General features: G+C 44.8%; 1 protein-coding gene and 1 pseudogene across 1 annotated transcript in view; one reads left to right on the top strand and one right to left on the bottom strand.

Moving 5' to 3' along the window:
• Nucleotides 1-21,754, top strand: part of LOC126473757 (serine/threonine-protein phosphatase rdgC) — a 1,849,640-nt gene that overhangs the window by 241,666 nt on the left and 1,586,220 nt on the right. The gene's annotated exons all lie outside the window — the stretch shown is intronic.
• LOC126476056 (5S ribosomal RNA) lies at nt 16,404-16,521 on the bottom strand (annotated as a pseudogene).

The raw sequence follows: 21,754 nt of genomic DNA, 5'->3' as shown, positions 1-21,754 counted from the left end.
CTCCAGGAGGACCTGCAGAGGATTAATGCATGGTGCGACAGCTGGCAGCTTTCCCTAAACGTAGATAAATGTAATATAATGCGCATACATAGGGGCAGAAATCCATTCCAGTACGATTATGCCATAGGTGGTAAATCATTGGAAGCGGTAACGACCGTAAAATACTTAGGAGTTACTATCCGGAGCGATCTGAAGTGGAATTATCACATAAAACAAATAGTGGGAAAAGCAGGCACCAGGTTGAGATTCATAGGAAGAATTCTAAGAAAATGTGACTCATCGACGAAAGAAGTAGCTTACAAAACGCTTGTTCGTCCGATTCTTGAGTATTGCTCATCAGTATGGGACCCTTACCAGGTTGGATTAATAGAAGAGATAGACATGATCCAGCGAAAAGCAGCGCGATTCGTCATGGGGACATTTAGTCAGCGCGAGAGCGTTACGGAGATGCTGAACAAGCTCCAGTGGCAGACACTTCAAGAAAGGCGTTACGCAATACGGAGAGGTTTCTTATCGAAATTACGAGAGAGCACATTCCGGGAAGAGATGGGCAACATATTACTACCGCCCACATATATCTCGCGTAATGATCACAACGAAAAGATCCGAGAAATTAGAGCAAATACGGAGACTTACAAGCAGTCGTTCTTCCCACGCACAATTCGTGAATGGAACAGGGAAGGGGGGATCAGATAGTGGTACAATAAGTACCCTCCGCCACACACCGTAAGGTGGCTCGCGGAGTATAAATGTAGATGTAGATGTAGATCGTCATTTACGTGTGTCTGCCCTCAGGAGAAAATGGAGTTTTTCACTTCCGTAAAAAAAAAAAAAAAAAAAAAAAAAAAAAAAAAAAAAAAAAAAAGTACTTGTCCTCATTACCGTGATGATGTATTATGACGGCTTGCAGTATTAAAGATTTTATTGTTGCAGGTGGAATGGAGGGAGTGGAAGCCCAGTGTGTTCCTGCGCTATTCCCTTTGTAAGGTGGCTATAATTTCGCACCTTTCATGGACTCATCCACATAGTTTGCCGTGATCCGATCTCAAAACACAATTTGGTATCATGTGACAGGTTTTACATCGTATATATGAGTATATAAAAGGAGACTGACAGTGTCACGTACACCTTGTAAATGCACTACTGGCCATTAAAATTGCTACACCAAGCAGAAATGCAAATGATAAACGGGTATTCATTGGTCAAATATAATATAGTAGAACTGACATGTGATTACATTTTCACGCAATTTGAGTGCATAGATCCTGAGAAATCAGTACCCGCAACAACCACCTCTGGCCGTAATAACGCCCTTGATACGCTTGGGCATTGAGTCAAACAGAGCTTGGATGGCGTGTACAGGTACAGCTGCCCATGCAGCTTCAACCAGATACCACAGTTCATCAAGACAAGTGACTGGTGTATTGTGACGAGCCAGTTGCTCGGCCACCATTACCCAGACGTTTTCAATTGGTGAGAGATCTGGAGAATGTGCTAGCCAGGGCAGTAGTCGAACATTTTCTGTATCCAGAAACGCCCGTACAGGATCTGCAACATGCGGTCGTGCATTATCCTGCTGAAATGTAGGGTTTCGCAGGGATCGAATGAAGGGTAGAGCCACTGGTCCTAACACATCTGAAATGTAACGTCCATTGTTCAAAGTGCCGTCAATGCGAACAAGAGGTGACCGATACGTCTAACCAATGCCACCCCATACCATCACGACGGGTGATACGCCAGTATGGCGATGACGAATACACGCTTCCAATGTGCGTTCACCGCGATGTCGCCAAACACGGATGCAACCATCATGATGCTTAAACAGAACCTGGATTCATCCGAAAAAATTACGTTTTGCCATTCGTGCGACCAAGTTCGTCGTTGAGTACACCATCGCAGTCGCTCCTGTCTGTGATGCAGCGTCAAGGGTAACCGCAGCCATGGTCTCCGAGCTGATAGTCCATGCTGCTGCAAACGTCGTCGAACTGTTCGTGCAGATGGTTGTTGTCTTGCAAACGTCCCCATCTGTTGACTCAGGGATCGAGACGTGGTTGCATGATCCGTTGCAGCCATACGGAAAAGATGCCTTTCATCTCGACTGCTAGTGACACGAGGCCGTTGGGATCCAGCAAGGCGTTCCGTATTACCCTCCTGAACCCACCGATTCCATATTTTGCTAACAGTCATTGGATCTCTACCAACGCGAGCAGCAATGTCGCGATACGATAAACCGCAATCGCGATACGCTACAATCCGACCTTTATCAAAGTCGGAAACGTGATGGTACGCATTTCTCCTCTTTACACGAGGCAGCACAACAACGTTTCACCAGGCAACGCCGGTCAACTGCTGTTTGTGTATGAGAAATCGGTTGGAAACTTTTCTCATGTCAGCACATTGTAGGTGTCGCCACCGATGCCAATTTGTGTGAATGCTCTGAACAGATAATCATTTGCATGTCACAGCATCTTCTTCCTGTCGGTTAAATTTAGCATCTGTAGCAAGTCATCTTCGTGGTGCAGCAGTATTAATGGCTGGTTGTGTAATCGTTAACGCTTGTTGCATGAAGGTGACTGAGTCTCTTTATTACCATACTAGTAGAGGTTCGAACGACAGTGAAAATGAAACGGCAGACGGAACTCAAGCCCTGGGTGGAAGGCCAACACAGGTGTGTTGGTACTGCTTAAACACAGGTAATAGCAAGACGGACGTCATAGCACCTTAGCGTTGGAGCATAATAGAGTCGCGACCGGCTAGTGTTGTAGCCGAACCGGGAGGATAACCGGATAATACTTCCGAACGCTGAAAATATTGGACGTAGATGAGAGGAACGAAGAAGCGGCACCTCGGAAACCACGCAGGCTCGGTTATTTCTAAGGAGTTTTACTCAGGAGCTTACCACTGTACGAGTTTAGTTTTTTCCTCGCAAACTTTCCGCACTGGACGACTAAAGATTGAAATATGGTTGGTCTGCGTTCGGAAGAATCTTTAGAGAGAGAGAATATTCCGTGGTTTCGGGAATATGATTCTTTTTCGGAATTACGATGGTGGGGATCCAAGCGTTGCTGGGAAGCCAACGCTGGAGAGACGTGGTCTTCCGTTGTGAGTGCCCGTGTGTGACGGTCGCTCGATATCAACTTCGGTTGGTACAGACGGACTTGCTGTCTCTGCTCTCAGGAGAGTTTATAGTTAGAACAGTTAGGCACTTTACTGTTGCGAACCTATACGTTCTGAACTTCACCTCAGAGTTGGAAGTCGTCGTTGAGTGCGTAGCGTTCAGTAATTGAGAGCACTTCCTCTGCCTATACTTACGTTGAGACGTTACCTGCATGCCGTCCTTGTGGCTGGGAGTTCGCGGTCCCGTCTGTAGAACACAGAGAGGAGAAGACAGTATTAGAGTATATTAGTCAGAGGACCACCACCTTCTGCTGCCCTAGTGTTTGAAAGAGTTTATTTGTGGCTAGAGTTCTTCCATCGTCGCAGACGAGTATGAGAACCATCACTTCAACGCACCAGACGCAGTACATACGGTGATATCGCAAAGTGATTCGGCTTATTAGGACTATAAAGCTAAACAGCTGTGATCACGTTAGTTTATTTCCACTGAGGTTCCACACCACCGTAGATCATCTTTGAAAGTGGTGCCTTCTAGTGTTTGGTACGTAGATGATGTGTCATTTCGCTTTATTGATATTAGATCGCGCAGTCATAATAAGGGGCAGAGTTGGGGAATTGATTAGTAATTTTACTTAAGGAACGTAAACTTTCTCATATAAGTATTTTTTTAATCTGCAATAAATATATAAGCAGGAACAACGTTTATCATTTAGTAGAATTAGTTGCCTTCATCATTCGCTTATGTTTAGATTGTAATTTATAGATTTAAGAGATCCTAAGATCTGCTTCAGGGGGTAGTCAGACAGGGCCAAATCTTCATTTTAGCGTTTATTATTCTCCGTTGCGCACATTCTTTTTACACCCGCCTGGAGTAGCATCCTGGACCTTGTGTAAAGCGAGGCTGTAGCTTAGGGATTCGATATGAAGTACAATATGCGACGCCGGTCGTGATATGACACTGAAGAGACTGAAACCGGTGGAGCGCGTAGAAATGAAGTTAAGGCGATTTAACTGGTTCACTCTGGAACGACAGCGACCCATCACCGGTACGGGTCTGACATATCGCCCGGTGCAACACAGTGCTGGTTTCCCCCACGAAACAGCATCGTACGATATAAATGGGCAACGAAATTTCAAGTCATCAGTGTGTCTCAAAAATCAAATATCTGTCTTTGCAGTTAGTCTGTCAGTAAAACATTTATGTTTCGCGCAAAAAAATTAAAAACCACTGTTATGAGATTCGCGTGTGTCCTCTGCTAGGCAGTCTTAATTATTCGATTTTGAGGAAACTATTAGGTAAGAAAACTGATCTTTCTGCATCTGACAGTCTGATATCACAGACTGCTAATGAACGGGCATTCTTTTCACCATTGCCCTTAGTAGTTGTGATATTTCGAAATTAAATAAAACACAGGGCTAAATAAGGAAGAAGATATCTTACGCAATGCAATGGAAAGATGGGCAACTATTGTATACGGATCATGCTTCACCTTTTAAGAAACAGTATTCTGCTCTGTGCAAGGTGGTGACACATCTGTACAGCTTCACTTCGGAAATTACTCTTTACCAGTTACAGTTCAAAATTCATCCTTCTTTATATCTTTAACTCTGTGCTCTGAAAGCTATTTTCATCCGCTCAGCAGCCTAGCCAACATCCGACTCTATCGGAAGTCTCACCAGCTTCACTTAGAATGCCTACTGCAACGACAACGCTACCGGCAACCGAAGATATAACTGCTTGTATTCAGAACCTCTGTGGTGTAACATATCGACTATCGAAAATTAGTGTTTGACGAATGTTTACGTTAAAATGTGAAATCCAATGAAAATATAAAGGTCACATCACTATCCTCGAATAACCTAAAATAAACTAGGAGCCTCATAAATGTGTGGTATATTTACAAGTTGTCCACAACGAAGCTGGCAGCGGTTCACCACACTTGCGGCTATTGTCGTTTGCTGTCTTGCTTGTCATATCGCTCCTACGGAAACACGAGGGTAGCACTTACAGCCGTCACATCGCGCGACCTTTATTACAACGTGTGCATTTCATATCGCCTCAGTGTAGCAGTGATCGATAGTGCTAATTAGGCAGATGAGCTGAACATCCCCCATCTGACAAATGCAGGAAAATTTGGGTTTAATGTCCCATCGCCGACAAGATAATTAGGGACAGAACACAAGGTCGAATTTTGGGACGGTGGGGTAAGTAATCGGACATATAGTTTTCAAGGGACTCATCCTGGCATTCACCTTAAGCGATTTACGCACGCAATTGCAAATCTCAGTGTGAGTGGTGTAAAAATTCCAAATCGATCCTGTGAGCTACGTATCGAATCTTCTGTTACTTATCTGTGTCAGTATTTGGACCACTGATATTTTTAAAAATACTGGCTTTGCCATATATCGATATATAAGAGAAGTTCATTATTGGCACTTGATATGTCATTAAGAAGTATCGATTTATCGAACTATATAAGGACATGTCGGCCTATAAAAATATCGCCTGCACATTGTACAGGGTGTTTCAAAAATGACCGGTATATTTGAAACGGCAATAAAAACTAAACGAGCAGCGATAAAAATACACCGTTTGTTGCAATATGCTTGGGACAACAGTACATTTTCAGGCAGACAAACTTTCGAAATTACAGTAGTTACAATTTTCAACAACAGATGGCGCTGCAAGTGATGTGAAAGATATAGAAGACAACGCAGTCTGTGGGTGCGCCATTCTGTACATCGTCTTTCTGCTGTAAGCGTGTGCTGTTCACAACGTCCAAGTGTGCTGTAGACAACATGGTTTATTCCTTAGAACAAAGGATTTTTCTGGTGTTGGAATTCCACCGCCTAGAACACAGTGTTGTTCCAACAAGACGAAGTTTTCAACGGAGGTTTAATGTAACCAAAGGACCGAAAAGCGATACAATAAAGGATCTGTGTGAAAAATTTCAACGGACTGGGAACGTGACGGATGAACGTGCTGGAAAGGTAGGGCGACCGCGTATGGCAACCACAGAGGGCAACGCGCAGCTAGTGCAGCAGGTGATCCAACAGCGGCCGCGGGTTTCCGTTCGCCGTGTTGCAGCTGCGGTCCAAATGACGCCAACGTCCACGTATCGTCTCATGCTCCAGAGTTTACACCTCTATCCATACAAAATTCAAACGCGGCAACCCCTCAGCGCCGCTACCATTGCTGCATGAGAGACATTCGCTAACGATATAGTGCACAGGATTGATGACGGCGATATGCATGTGGGCAGCATTTGGTTTACTGACGAAGCTTATTTTTACCTGGACGGCTTCGTCAATAAACAGAACTGGCGCATATGGGGGAACCGAAAAGCCCCATGTTGCAGTCCCATCGTCCCTGCATCCTCAAAAAGTACTGGTCTGGGCCGCCATTTCTTCCAAAGGAATCATTGGCCCATTTTTCAGATCCGAAACGATTACTGCATCACGCTATCTGGACATTCTTCGTGAATTTGTGGCGGTACAAACTGCCTTAGACGACACTGCGAACACCTCGTGGTTTATGCAAGATGGTGCCCGGCCACATCGCACGGCCGACGTCTTTAATTTCCTGAATGAATATTTCGATGATCGTGTGATTGCTTTGGGCTATCCGAAACACAGGAGGCGGCGTGGATTGGCCTCCCTATTCGCCAGACATGAACCCCTGTGACTTCTTTCTGTGGGGACACTTGAAAGACCAGGTGTACCGCCAGAATCCAGAAACAATTGAACAGCTGAAGCAGTACATCTCATCTGCATGTGAAGCCATTCCGCCAGACACGTTGTCAAAGGTTTTGGGTAATTTCATTCAGAGACTACGCCATATTATTGCTACGCATGGTGGATATGTGGAAAATATCGTACTATAGAGTTTCCCAGACCGCAGCGCCATCTGTTGTTGAAAATTGCAACTACTGTAATTTCGAAAGTTTGTCTGCCTGAAAATGTACTGTTGTCCCAAGCATATTGCAATAAACGGTGTATTTCTATCGCTGCTCGTTTAGTTTTTATTGCCGTTTCAAATATACCGGTCATTTTTGAAACACCCTGTAAATACAGTGGTGGTTTTAGAGTTCTATACTTGCATATTGATTTATTATTAGATATTCTGTACGTCAACAAGCTAGCACGCTGCCTATCCCCTTTAGAACAAGAGTTGAAAGATAAACGCTTAATTTGAAAATTTGTAAGTTAATAGTGGGACTTTGTGCGGGTGACTGGTTTGATTAATTCTGGCCACACTGCAGGGAGACAGATACTCGAGCATGAGCTTCATATAGGTTGTTGCTGTTGGGAATGTACGCCATTTGTATCTGCAAGTACTACACTTCTGAAAAATAAGAGTTTATGTCCCTCATACATCATTTGGACGACCAGACAAGTGGTGAGGACAAGACATCGGAATGAGTAAGGCAAGTCCATAGAAATCTGGAATATTGTCTAGAAAATTAAATGTCCCTGGCTGTGTGTTCTCGAAGACGCTCAGTCACCTAATAATGGAAGTTCTCCGTATTCGTCCCCAGTGGACACCTACACATTGCAAAACAAGGAAACCAGCGCCGGGCTAGACATTTAATGTAAGACAGTTGCGCCCCTTAATGTGGTTATTAACTATGTGTGATAAAAATCAATAACGAAATTCACTGAGGGCACTGCAGTCTTCTGTGAAAGTGACGGAGAAAAGACAAGGCTTGTTGAGGGACATCGACAGTCTACTGAGAAAAAAAAAAAGGAAGCAATGAGACAAGCAATAAACTTTACACCAGTGCTGGGAACCGCGTGGTAGACGAAGAGAAGACAGTAACACATGACGGACGAGATAAGGAGGAAATGAAGAGCACACTAGAATAGACGAAAAGAGCATTGCTCAACCAAAAGAAGTCAGCTGTCAGCTCAGAAAGAAACTTCTTTAGAGTGTAGTTGTGGCATATGGAAATACGTGGATTGAATCATTAAATTCCGAACAGAAAAGAAGAGAGTCGAAATATTAGGGATGAGATGCAACACGAGGATGTTAAAAATTAAGTGAACTGATAACAAAAGATGTGGTATTCTCCGCATAACTACCGAAGAGAGGAATACGATTGAGGTCTTCCGCCAGCAACGCATTTCGCCTTCTACTTGCCTTTCACTTCACATTCATCAAAAACATATCACAATAGTACAAACCCTAGGCACTGGTCAGGGTCATTCACGCGTTATGTATCAGGAACTGACAAACCATAAAGATTCAAGAGAAGACCTCATTTCTGCACGGAATTTAGCTCACTTTGAGTATACATTTGTTATAATTTTCCTAGCCATGTACAGGCGGTGGATAAAAATACGTAAACAGAAAAAAACACGACACCATTATCATGCCTAATATGCTGTAAGGAAACCGTTGGCATCTTCCAGTCGTGTGATAATGGATAAATACAAATCATGTACAGTTTTCAAAGGAATACTTACACCATTCCTCCTGCGAAATAGTGGCACGTTCATCTAACGATGATGGGGGAGGACAGCAATCATATCCCTTTCTCTCCCCAGTAGACCATAAGGGCTCAATAACATTGATATCTGGCGACAGTGATGGCCAGAGAAGATGAGTTAATGCACCCTCGTGCTCACGAAACCAGTCCTGTGCAATGTGAGCTATGTGAACAGGGACCTTGTCGTCTCGCAACAGAACATCAGCACTGGAGAACAAACCTTGTACCATGGGATGCACCTGATCAGTCGAAATGGTTACATAATTCTCGGCAGTAATGCGACCTTGATGAGTTACAATGGGGTTCATGGAATGTCACGATATGGCTGCCCAAATAATTACCGAACCCACCCCACTTCTGAGACGCAGACTCGACTGGAAGTTGGAAACAGAGTGAAACAAGGCTCATCGGTCCAAATGGCATTCTTCCATTGTTCCATGGCCCAAGTTTGGTGGCTTCGGCACCACGTTTCCCTGCTACGGACTTCTGCATTACTGATGAGTGGCTTTGGAATTCCATTTCGCCATGCAGTTCTCTGCTTGTGCAGCTCCCTTCGTCTTGTTTCGGTGCTGGCAGGGTTCGCGAGTGCGACATTCAGTTCTGCAGAGGCTTATGCAGGTGTCGTCCTCCTATTTTTCGTGACAGTCCTTTTCAATGACCGTGCATCACGATCACGCAACACAGCTTTCATCTGTTTGTAACTTAGCTGATTAAGTTTTTCCCGATTTCCCCATATGTGGTATATACACTACTGGCCATTAAAATTGTTACACCACGAAGATGACGTGCTACAGACGCGAAATTTAACCGTCAGTAAGAAGACGCTGTGATATGCAAATGATTACCTTTCCAGAGCATTCACACAAGGTTGGCGCCGGTGGCGACACCTACAACGCGCTGACATGAGGAAAGTTTCCAACCGCTTTCTCACACACAAACAACAGTTGACAGGCGTTGCCTGGTGAAGCGTTGTTGTGATGCCTCGTATAAGGAGGACAATTGCGTACCATCACGTTTTCGACTTTGATAAAGGTCGGATTGTAGCCCATCGCTATTGCGGTTTATCGTATCGCGACATTGCTGCTCGCGTTGGTCGAGATCCAATGACTGTAAGCAAAATATGGAATCGGTAGGTTCAGGAGGGTAATCCGGAACGCCGTGCTGGATCCCAACAGCCTCGTATCACTAGCAGTCGCGATGACAGGCATCTTATCTGCATGGCTGTAACGGATCGTGCAGCCACGTCTCGATCCCTGAGTCAACAGAAGGGGACGTTTGCAAGACAACAACCATCTGCACGAACAGTACGACGACGTTTGCAGCAGCATGATTATCAGCTCGGAGACCATGTCTGCGGTTACCCTTGACGCTGCATTACAGACAGGAGTGACTGCGATGGTGTACTGAACGACGAACCTGGGTGCACGAATAGCAAAACGTCATATTTTCGGATGAAGCCAGGCTCTGTTTACAGCATCATGATGGTGGCATCCGCGTTTGGCGACATCGTGGTGAGCGCTCATTGGAAGCATATATTCGTCATCGCCATACTGGCGTATCAGCCGGCGTGATGGTATGGGGTGCCATTGGTTACACGTCTCGGTCACGTTTTGTTCGCATTAACGGCACTCTGAACAGTGGACGTTACATTTCAGATGTGTTAGGACCCGTGGCTCTACTCTTCATTCGATCCCTGCGAAACCCTACATTTCAGCAGGATAATGCACGACCGCATGTTGCAGGTCCTGTACGGTCCTTTCTGGATACAGAAAATGTTGGACATTCTCCAGATCTCTCACCAACTGAAAACGTCTGGTCAATGGTGGCCGAGCAATTGGCTCGTCACAATACGCCAGTCACTACTCTTGATGAACTGTGGTATCGTGTTGAAGTTGCATGGGCAGCTGTACCTGTACACGCCATCCAAGCTCTGTTTGACTCAATGCCGAGGCGTATGAAGGCCGTTATTACGGCCAGAGGTGGTTGTTGTGGGTACTGATTTCTCAGGATCTATGCAGCCAAGCTGCGTGAAAATGTAATCAAATGCAGTTCTAGTATAATATATTTGTCCAATGAATACCCGTTTATCATCTGAATTTCTTCTTGGTGTAGCAATTTCAATGGTCAGTAGTGTAATTTCAATAAGGTGCCTCTTGGAGCACCAATCACTTTGGCTATCTTGTTTACGGAAGTCTCCACCATACGGCCAGGAACAATTTGCCCATGTTAGAACGGCATGACTTCCGACATAATGCATTCGCAGCTGTGCAGAAAATGTCCTGACCACTACTGACAGATGCAACATTCGTGGTCAGATACAACAGTACATTCTGCATACGGGTATCTGCTTTCATTTTCAAGCGCGCAATGTTCGCGGCGTTTCACTACTTTTGTCACCCCTTTATCTCAAACAAAACAGTGCCTCTTCCATTATTAAACAATACTGATTTACAATTAACGAGTGGTAATCGGAAATGAGCTCATTTTGTACCGAAACAGCTAGTCTATTAAATATAGTAACTGCTGGTCTATTTAATATTCCTTAATACACTAAAATGATTTCGGTACAAAACTTTGGGGTCAGTAGAAGAAAAAGAACGTTTTAAATCGGTGGGTCCCGTTCATGGTGAGGCCAGTACATATTGAGATTAAGGTCGTATTGAGTGAAGAATGGGGAAGGAATTTCATTGTCAAGGAAACTGTCCTGGCATTTGTCTTTAGCAATTTGAGGAAGCCGCCATGGGAAACCTAAATCTGGAGTGTCATGCGGGAATTTCAAAAGCTGTTCTCCCAAATGCGAGTCCAAATTGATTCTGTATTTCTAGATTTCCAGAAGGTTTTTGACACTGTAGTACACAAGCGGCTTGTGGTGAAACTGCGTGCTAAGGAATATCGTCTCAGTTAGGTGACTGGATTCGTGATTTCCGGTCAGAGAGGTCGCAGTCAGTAGTAACTGACACAAAGTCATGGAGTAAAACAGAACTGATTTATGGCGTTCCCCAAGGTAGTGTTATAGGCGATCTGCTGTTCCATATCTGTATAATCAATTTAGGAGACAATCTGAGCGGCAGTCTTAGATTGTTTGTAGACCATGCTGTCGTTTATCGCCTAGATAGGTCATCAGAAGATCAAAACAAATTGCAGAACTGTTTAGAAAAGATATCTGTATGATGAGAAAGTTGGCAATTGACCTTAAATAACGACAAGTATGAGGCCATTCACACGAGTGCTAAAAGGAACCTGTTAAACTTCGATTATACGATAAATCAGTCAAACCTTAAATGCCGTAAATTCAACTAAACACTTACGAATTACAGTTACGAACAAATAAATTGGAAGGAACACAGAAAATGTTGTGGGCGAGGCAAACCGAAGACTGCGTTTTACTAGCAGAACGCTTAGAAAATGTAACAGATCTACTATGGAGACTGCCTACACTACGCTTGTCCGTCCTCTTTTGGTGTATTGCTGCGCGGTGTGGGATCCTTACCATATAGGATTAACGGAGTACATCGAGAAAGTTCAAAGAAGAACAGCACGTTTCAAAACATGGGAAATAGGGGAGAAAGTGTCACTGACATGATACAGGATTTGGGATGGACACCATTAAAAAAATGGCGTTTTTCGTTGCGGCGGAATCTTCTCATGAAAGCGAAAATATTTTGTTGACACCGACCTACATATGGAAAAACGATCATCATAACAAAATAAGGGAAATCAGAGCTCACACGGAAATATACATGTGTTCGTTTTTTCCGCGCGCTATTACAGATTGAAATAATGGAGAATTATAGTGAAGGTGGTTCGCTGAACCCTCTGTCAGGCACTTAAGTGTGATTTGCAGAGTGTCGATGCAGATGAAGCACTACGCCATCTCACTCGGTGACACTCTTGAAGATGGTGCATCCGTCAGTGAGGCCTTTCGAGATAGCGACGTTTTTTGATCGAAGGAATACATGGAAAACATTAATTATAAGGAGGGAGAGGCTTTCTTCGAAGTGTCAAGTAGCACTCTCCGCTACCACCTTCCCCATTCAAGGAGGCCGGAAATGGGGACTGAGAAATTCTCCCAGCACCCGGATTCGAAACCATTACCAGTAGGTTGAGTGCCATCGCACAATGTGCTTTGGTAAGCTCTGTTACAAGTGTGCTTCAGCGTTCGATGGCGGCTCATAAATCTGAATTTAGCTACAATGTTACACACGGCAAAAGCTAACAACACATCTGCAATTAAGCGTACGGAGTGATGAATGTGTAGTAATAATAGTCAGCTAATGGATGTTTCACCAGCGTATAGAGTACTGTCTCTCTGCACACACGTATGATGGACTGGGACATGTGATGATGCGCGCTGAGGCGAAAAGTTGATAGTCATAGCTCTGTCGGCTATAACAGCGGATTACGTTTTATCCTGACGTGCCGCTTATCTGGCTTGGCCACTTCAGTTGTTCTGTGACGCATAGCAGCTGGAAGCGTGGGATGTGTGTGTGTGTGTCGTGCGAGTGTTTGTAAGTGTTCGGGAGGCCGGTTGCCAGTAAGTACGACCGCATCTGAACCTTGTGGGTCCATCCTGTCCTTCCCGTCAACTTGTCCACTACACGGGTACTGTTGTGCCTGGGAAGCTCAGAAGTGTGACCACATCACCTCATCGCAGCTTATAATATTATTTTTTTGTCCATTTTTTAATCATTGAGTCTTCCTTTCTCATTTTGCGTTCGTTAAACCAAGATTCTCAGTAATCAGTATTGTAAAGGATTTTACCAAGGAACATCTTTCGGAGACAGGGAATGCGATTTTTTTCGGGTAGACTGCACTTTCGGTGGACTGGTAACGACGAACAGCGTCGTAAACGTTGGGAAAAATTATGACCATGGAAATGAAAGCTGAATACTGAACATATTCGTCTAGATAGTGTTTTTTCCCCTCATTTTTTGCTGTTTCGATGTTATTGTCAAGGGATTCTTCGTGGCAACGCAGGTTTAGAGCATACTGTTTATTGTAAACTTAGTATGCGATTTCTGAATTTTGCTACGTTGCTACTTTCAGTGCTGGGGCAGCTTTACCTCAGTGCCTCCTCACATGACAGAGTAACTTTTCTTTCTACAATGATTTCCGATACGCAGCTTCCTTCATCTACTCTTCATAGTGTCTCTTGTTTTTACAATGGTTTTCTTGCCACTTCAGCGGCAAAGTCTTTCTATAACACCTTACTAAAAAGCTATTTTAGTTTTTGCCTATTGGCGAGTAAAAGTGGGTTAGCCTTAATTTTCTTTCTTTGTGTTATGTATTTGAACGTGACTCCGATGTTACGTTTACTAGCATTGTTCACTTTCATATATATTTCATTGGCCGGTGATGCCCTTATTCGCTTTTGTATCGAGCATTTCAGCTTTTATACTTGACTACCTGTGTTAAACGGCACAGTTAGTTCAACAAAAGGGTCTCACGTATTCCCTAAAGGAAGTAGTACTTGTCAGTACTAGAAGAGAAGTTCCTGTAGTGGTATGTCTGGAAACCAGTACGTGTTGATATACTGGCGTTGAAGATCCGCATTTCACAGCGTGCATTTTGTTTAAAGGTGTGACAAGCTTCACGAGAGATGGCAAAGTACACTCTTGTTCAGGAAAGAACAGATCACTTTGCACGACTAGACATAAGATGTTCATATTCAGAGGACATGTATGTTCTGCAGAAATGATTAGCATTTCAGTCACCTTGGCGCAGCAAGTGTCCTGTTGTCTAGTAGGCGCAGGTCCGCCGTGGGCAGTGAGAACTTGCTCCATGCGTGATGGCAGTGAGGCGTATAAGGCGCGAATGGCGTCCTGTGGTGTAGCCAGCCAAAGTTCACCTGTGGCGGTCGGCACTGGGTCACAGCGCTGCAGCTGTTGTTTCACCACCATATCCCACACATTTTCTGCTGGTGACAGGTCTGGTTATCCGGCGGGCCAGCGCGGGGCTGACTCCTGTGACACGAAGAAATTACGTACGTAGTGGTGCATTGTCTTGCTGGAAAATGGCGTCTGGGGTGTTGTGCAGAAAGTGTATGGATATGGGTTGCAGGATGTCATTCACGTAGGTCACACTGGTCACAGTGCCCTGGACACGCACCAACTGTGATTTGTGGTTGCACCCCACACCGTAAGACCTTGATTTGGCGCTGTATGTCTTGTGCGAATGCAGTCACTGTGACGCCACTCCCCCTCTCTGCAGTGAACCAAAATGGTGCCATGATTTTCAAACGAACAGAAAATGGATTCGTCCGAAAACACTATCTGATGCCATTGCAGTCCCCACTGGCGTCGTTCCATACACCACTGCCGTCTAGCATGTTTCTGTACATTCGTCAAAGGTAGGCGGAGAAGTGGACGACGCGCACGTAACCACGGACTGTCACCCCTGTTGAGTACGATGTGTTACACTGTTCTACTATTACGCCAGAGCCGAGGAGGACGCAGATCTGTCTTGCAGTGCCATTTGGATGAGGAGTCGATCTTCTCGGCGGTTGGTTTGAGTGGTGCGACCTGACCCATCTCGTCGTGTTCTACGGTCTTCCGTGAACCATTTTGCACACACTCGTTGCACTGCTGAGACACTTTGCCCACATGAGCAGCAATTTCCCAGAAGGATGCATTACATTCTCCCGCACCAATAACGTGCCCTCTTTCAGACTCACTGGTTCTACAGTACGGTTCGTGCATACGTCTGCGAGGCATTCTGAAGGTCTGCTCAAATCACACTGGTTTTAGTCTACAGTGGTAAGAAGTGCCTCAGTTACATTTTACCTATAGGGGGCGTGGCGCCGCGCTATCGGTGTTGACCTTCAACCTGTGGGATAACGTGGTTCAAATGTTAACCATTCCTGCGGAACATAGTAATGTACATGCCCTGTGAATATGAACGTCCTATCTCTAGTCGTTCAAGGTGTACTGTTTTTGTTGAACATGAGTGAAAATTACTACAATGCCAATCCTCCAGTAATCATGCGGTGAGGCATCAGGTTCGTATCAGTGTCAACCTATCGGCAGTAATTATCTGTGAGAGGCTGATAGGGCCATGTAGTTTACCGAAGAGACGGGAAAGCGCTTTGTGTCACCGATTTACGCCTGATGAATTACCGACGTTATTACAGAATGTTACCCTCGCAAATGCATAACGACTATACGAGTAGTTTCTAAACGACGTGGCACTGCCCAGTTTTCTGCGGACCGCAACGTTTCATAGGCGCTGGATTGGTCGAGAAGGTCCCATAGCGTGGTCTCCCCGTTCACCGAACCTGATTCTGTCGGAGAAATTTAAAGGTTTTCGTGTATGCCCAGCCCATTGACAATGTGCAGACAGTACAGGAGCAGGTAACCAACGTATATCATGACCCCGAATGGGGCCAGGTGTGTGTGAAAGTGATTCACCGCGAAGAAGGGCTGGAAGGTATGTCAGCATGCGTGTTAACCGCGTACGGCAGTGCCTGCAATGTCTGTTTCTACAGAACTGACAAATGGGAATAACAGGACAGACTGACCCATATCTCAACACTCATTGGTTACTGGACACATCATTACAGGAAATTTTCTTCTAGTTTGAACAATACTCTCTCTCCGTCCGAGCGGGGCATGAAGGTCCAACGGTACTGACCGGCCGCCGTGTCACCCTCAACAACAGGCGTCACTGGTTGCGGATATGGAGGGGCATGTGGTCAGCACACCGGTCTCCCGACTGTATGTCAGTTTACGAGACCGGAGCCGCAACTTCTCAGTCAAGTAGCTCCTCAGTTTGACCCACTAGGGCTGAGTGCACCCCGCTTGCCAACAGCGCTCGGCATACTGGATGATCACTCATCCAAGTGCTAGCCCAGCCCTGCAGCGCTTGACTTCGGTGATTTGACGGGAACCGGTGTTACCACTGCGGCAAGGCCGTTGGCTTGAACAATACTACCTCCTTGTAAAAAAATCTGTAGATATAAGTGACACTTTCTTGAAATACCCTTTATAGATGGCGTGTGCGTGCACTCTCGGTGGTGATTTTGAAGGGGAACTTTACTGGTATGCAATGCTGCGCTGCCTTGACCATTGGCTAAACAGACCGCCAGGCACAAAGTCAACAGGACGTACGGCTTGCAATTTTGTGAATTGTAGGGATGTAACAGGTGTTCCTGTATGATACTGCTCGCAACATCGAGCGCAATATCAGTCCACGTCAAACTGATCGAATGCTGATTGATGACTAAACATACGTAGGAGTGAGCAATACACTTTCCAGGTAGTGAGTTGGACTCATGAGCCGTTGTAGAGTAGCACCACATGCTTCGTTTCGACTAGCCATTTAAGTAGTCTTGCGTGCGTTAGAACTTTCCTATGTCGGTACTCAGACTTACAATAGGATGGGTTAAAAATCAGGCACAGAAAATATTTTACAAACCCTAAAATAGGTAACGGAACTTACATCGTCTGTCCCAGCTGCAGATGGCGTAAGTAGTGTTGCTTATCTTAAGGTTCATGAAATATTTTCCGGGCTAGTTCTATTATAATAAATTCTACCAAGAACCGATGGAACATTCAGTTGACAGAGTTTCATTTTGCCTACCCGGTACATATCGATGGAGTTACCTGTGTCTACCGCAAATGAAGTAAGGCTACGTTTAGTTTCGTCTGACGCACAAAGCAAGCAACTGCTTACACAGTTAATCAGTTCATTTTATCGCACAAACAGCGATTCGTAACATCACGTATTCTGCTGCTAGAGTTAGCCCTTACAATACATGGCTCCGTAATTTTCTATCTAGTCATTTCAAGAGCAGGGTTCCTCATCTCAGATCTCGTCCACATCATCCCTAAATCACTTTAAGGGAAACACACTGTAGATATTTTAATGATATCGAGGACTCCATAGTGCAAGAGTTTCGAAGTGTGACTCAGGGGGAGAAATACCAGGTAAGTCTGAAAAACTGTAATAGGGATGAAGTTAATAAGAGTATTCATCTGAACAGAAAACCCTTCAAGCTATCTTAAAACTCTATCTTATTCACTTGTTGAATTAGGTCTCGTAGGAGTAGCCTTACAAAGAGTTATGGAGTATACTAGACAGGGTGTTTGGTGCCTGGCTCCCAGAGGAGCGAACACACGACAGCGTACATAGCTTTCTGTCAGGCCGTAAACGGTGTACAGGCGCGGATGAACTGCCCGTGGCCCTGTTCGATTTGTGTTAATAGAGCTCGCTCTTGTTCACCGGGTTGTCGATCTTCCACCTAATCACCAAAGCAAGTTCATTCAGAGCGTCCTCCGCTTCGATGCTTGTCACGGTGTGTATGGCAGCAGAGCATCGGATTTCACGTTCAGCTGTTCTCGAGTCCACGTTTCTTGTCCCTTTCGTGAACTGCTATGCGCTATTAAATGTCTAAATTGTAGTGTGGAATTAATCTTTTTGGGACTTGATTGTGAGAGGAGCACTTGGAGTTCGTTCGGTGAAGAATTTAACTAACAAGGATAGTGATTGTGGCTGGCCACATAATTGAATCCGGCGTTTTCTTTACTAAACTCGCGTACATGTCGCTACAGTACAGCTCATAAAGAAACAAACAGTACCCCAGCATGGATCGTCTACATAGCCACAGTTCAAGTTTATGCATAGCCTTTGCCGTTGAGATACAGTAAAGGGAGATGTCATGACATCACAAACCAGAAGCAGACGTCCACCATGTCGACTGCCCAAAACATTAGCTTCTGGTTGAGGTCTTTTGATAAAAAATGCTACTTTGCGACATTTACGAGTGTGCTAATCGTTCTAATTATAAATGTAATAAACTGTAAAGTTCGTTCGTGAGTGATGTTCGCCAAGTAATATTTTCTTTTAAGGTATGAACTTTAGTTGCGCTGCTTAGACTTCCTATCAAAGCTTCCTCGGTGAACGCTTTGAGACGTGAGATTCCGACCAACAGCAAAATATGTTGTTAGAATTTTCGGGAAGATGACATAGACCAAAAGACCAAACATCAATTTCGTCACTCGTATTAAGGAATATACTGGATTGCGAAGACAGCCTTTTAACATCAAAAATTTCTCTTCTTGATTGTTCGAATTGTATTAAAAAAAAAAAAAAAAAAAAAAGAGAGCCCGCATCTCGTGGTCGTGCGGTAGCGTTCTCGCTTCCCACGCCCGGGTTCCCGGGTTCGATTCCCGGCGGGGTCAGGGATTTTCTCTGCCTCGTGATGGCTGGGTGTTGTGTGCTGTCCTTAGGTTAGTTAGGTTTAAGTAGTTCTAAGTTCTAGGGGACTGATGACCATAGATGTTAAGTCCCATAGTGCTCAGAGCCATGTGAACCATTTTAAAAAAAAGAAAATTATATTAATGAGGCCATTGCGTCGTATTACTGTATGCATCTAAGACCAAAAAACACCTGAAAATGTCTTGCTTACACCCCACGAAATCACTGAAACACTATTATTAACAAATGGTTCAAATGGCTCTGAGCACTATGGGACTTAACATCTGAGGTCATCAGTCGCCTAGACTTAGAACTACTTAAACCTAACTAACCTAAGGACATCACACACATCCATGCCCGAGGCAGGATCCGAACCTGCGACCGTAGCAGCAGCGCGGTTCCGGGATGAAGCGCTTGGAACCGCTCGGTCACAGCGGCCGGCTATTTATAACAACTGGTGCGTCCAAACGACAGAAATTAAAAACACGAAGCAATCGTAAACAGTAGTCTGCTAAAATTTTGGGGGCATCATACACAGCGACGTCTGTAGGGTAAGTCTGTAGCGTCATCTTCTCTTATTATACCTGCACGTCCTTTGCTGCCAATCAATGTCTTTGGCGCTTGTGTACCTGTGGGTGCATATGCAGCAGCGCGATGCACTTTTTTAAAAGGACATGGCGAGTGATGTAAGTTCAATCTGTGGACTCACTCTAAAAATGACCGAAAGTTATAGAGCCGAAATATTATAAGAAATAAAGTTTACAGTACCGTACTCCTGAAATTTAATGGATCAAGTTTTTGATATCAGTGGAAGAACATAAGTTGCAGATGTGGTATCACTTATCGATACTACCCTACTGGCGTCTTTAGGTTGGCAACTAGTTTCCGTCAGACACCGATAGTGGTGAGGCTGGATCCGACGGACCCAATGGAGCACGCCCGCTGAACCACGCCTTCTACAGCTCTTTACCAAGAACGCCCCCTTCTGCTCTCATATAGCATGGGCACTCGCCCCAGTCGCACATAGTCTTTCCACTGCGAGATGCAGACGCCATATAGTCGCGGTTCTGACTCCATTGTTTGTGCTTAGTACAGACCCCCTCAACCTAGTTGGCATTGATAGCTGGACTCTACTTCTTGCTGCATAATTTTTAGTGAGTCTTCATATGTTTGGAGAAATAAAACTTAAGTAAATTTCGTATTTTTTGTTAACTTGTTCGCTAATCATTTCTGCTCCTGTCCAGCTTTCCTACAACGACAGTTGCTGCACCATTCTGTATCCAACCTCTCCATAGTATTGTGTATGAAATTGTGGACAACAGCATAGGTATGTTGGAGATTCGAGAACATAAAAAAATTGACAGGATATTATCAAAGCAGTTAACGTTCCTCCTGGAGTATAGGTGAATAACTATTTATTTGCTTCCTTCAAGAGGGAGGTTTTGACACGTACCTTTTTATTTAAATTTCCATACATCACATCACGTGCTGCATCATCACGAGGATTCTCGTAGTACATGATAACCATATCTGTCTTTGTTTTGTCACGCAAGTTTAGAGGAAAAGAGAGTAAACTTGAATGCAGCATTCCCAAGTGCTGAGATGCTTCAAAGCTCACTCTCTAAAAGATCTCGTCTATTCACTCTCACATAGATCCTTGATGAATAGTTACAGATGGACATAAATGAGGTGTCGCCTGCCAGTCGAAACCGAACTCTTGAGCTAAGAAAAATGAATTGTCGTAGGTACAAACCTCAAGAAGGAAAGAGTGGATGAAATTTTGAGACACGTCACGTAAGAGGCCTAAAATTGGTGTGTGTGTGTGTGTGTGTGTGTGTGTGTGTGTGTGTGTGTGTGTGTGTGTGTTTAGTGAGGTCAAGATATTTCAGGTGAAACAGTTGTTTTTTATGTGTTCTAATGGCTCTGAGCACTATGGGACTTAACATCTGTGGTCATCAGTCCCCTAGAACTTAGAACTACTTAAACCTAACTAACCTAAGGACATCACACACATCCATGCCCGAGGCAGGATTCGAACCTGCGACCGTAGCGGTCACGCGGTTCCAGACTGAAGCGCCTAGAACCGCACGGCCACACGGAGCGGCTACGTGTTCTACATATCATGTGCGTGATGATTAGCTATGCAGACGGATGTAACGTGCTGTGTATAGAAAGACAGAAAGACCCGTTATTGTAAAACTATACGATTTCATAAGTCACTGGAAATAGTCACGTCCATTTAAAGTGGGCAACCACGTAAAACTAATCGCAGGTAAGGCAGATGTCAGACTGAGATTCACTGTAAGAATTGTCAGACAATGTAGACCGTCTACGAAGTAGATAGAAAACCGATGTTTGATCAATATTTGAATATTGCTCCTCAGTCTGTGAACCGTACCAGATAGGACTGGTAGAGAAACGAGAAAAGATTGGTAGCAATGCAGAGTATTTCGTTATAGGTTCATTTCCAAAGGGAACAGCCTTGCCGCAGTGGTAACGCCGGTTCCCGTCCGATCATCGATTAAGCGCTGTCGGGCATGGTTCGTACTTGGATGGATCACCGTCCGGGTGGTGCCGCGTGCTGTTGGCACGCGAACTGCACTCAGCTCTAGTGAGGCCAATTAGAGATCTACTTGACTGAGAAGTAGCGCAAGAAAAACTGACAACGGCTGGGAGAGCGGTGTGGTGACCACTTGGCTCTCAGTGTCCGCATTGGGTGACGCCTAAGGGCTGAGGATGACACGCCTGCCTGTCGGTACCGTTGTGCCTTCAAGGCCTGTTCGGGGGGTCTTTTTTCCCCACCTTCGTGTTCTTCATTTACTTAGCATGAAAGCGTCAGTCGTGGAGATGCTGTGAACATCACTGGCATACGCTACAAGAGAGACGTCCTGCGTCACGATGAGGTTTATTGTTAAAGTTCCACGTTCATACGTTTGTAAAAGAATCAGCCAGTA

This window comes from Schistocerca serialis, chromosome 4, assembly GCF_023864345.2.
Source record: "Schistocerca serialis cubense isolate TAMUIC-IGC-003099 chromosome 4, iqSchSeri2.2, whole genome shotgun sequence".
In the NCBI taxonomy this organism is placed as follows: Eukaryota; Metazoa; Arthropoda; class Insecta; order Orthoptera; family Acrididae; genus Schistocerca; species Schistocerca serialis.
This window is presented reverse-complemented; position numbering and strand designations above follow the sequence as displayed.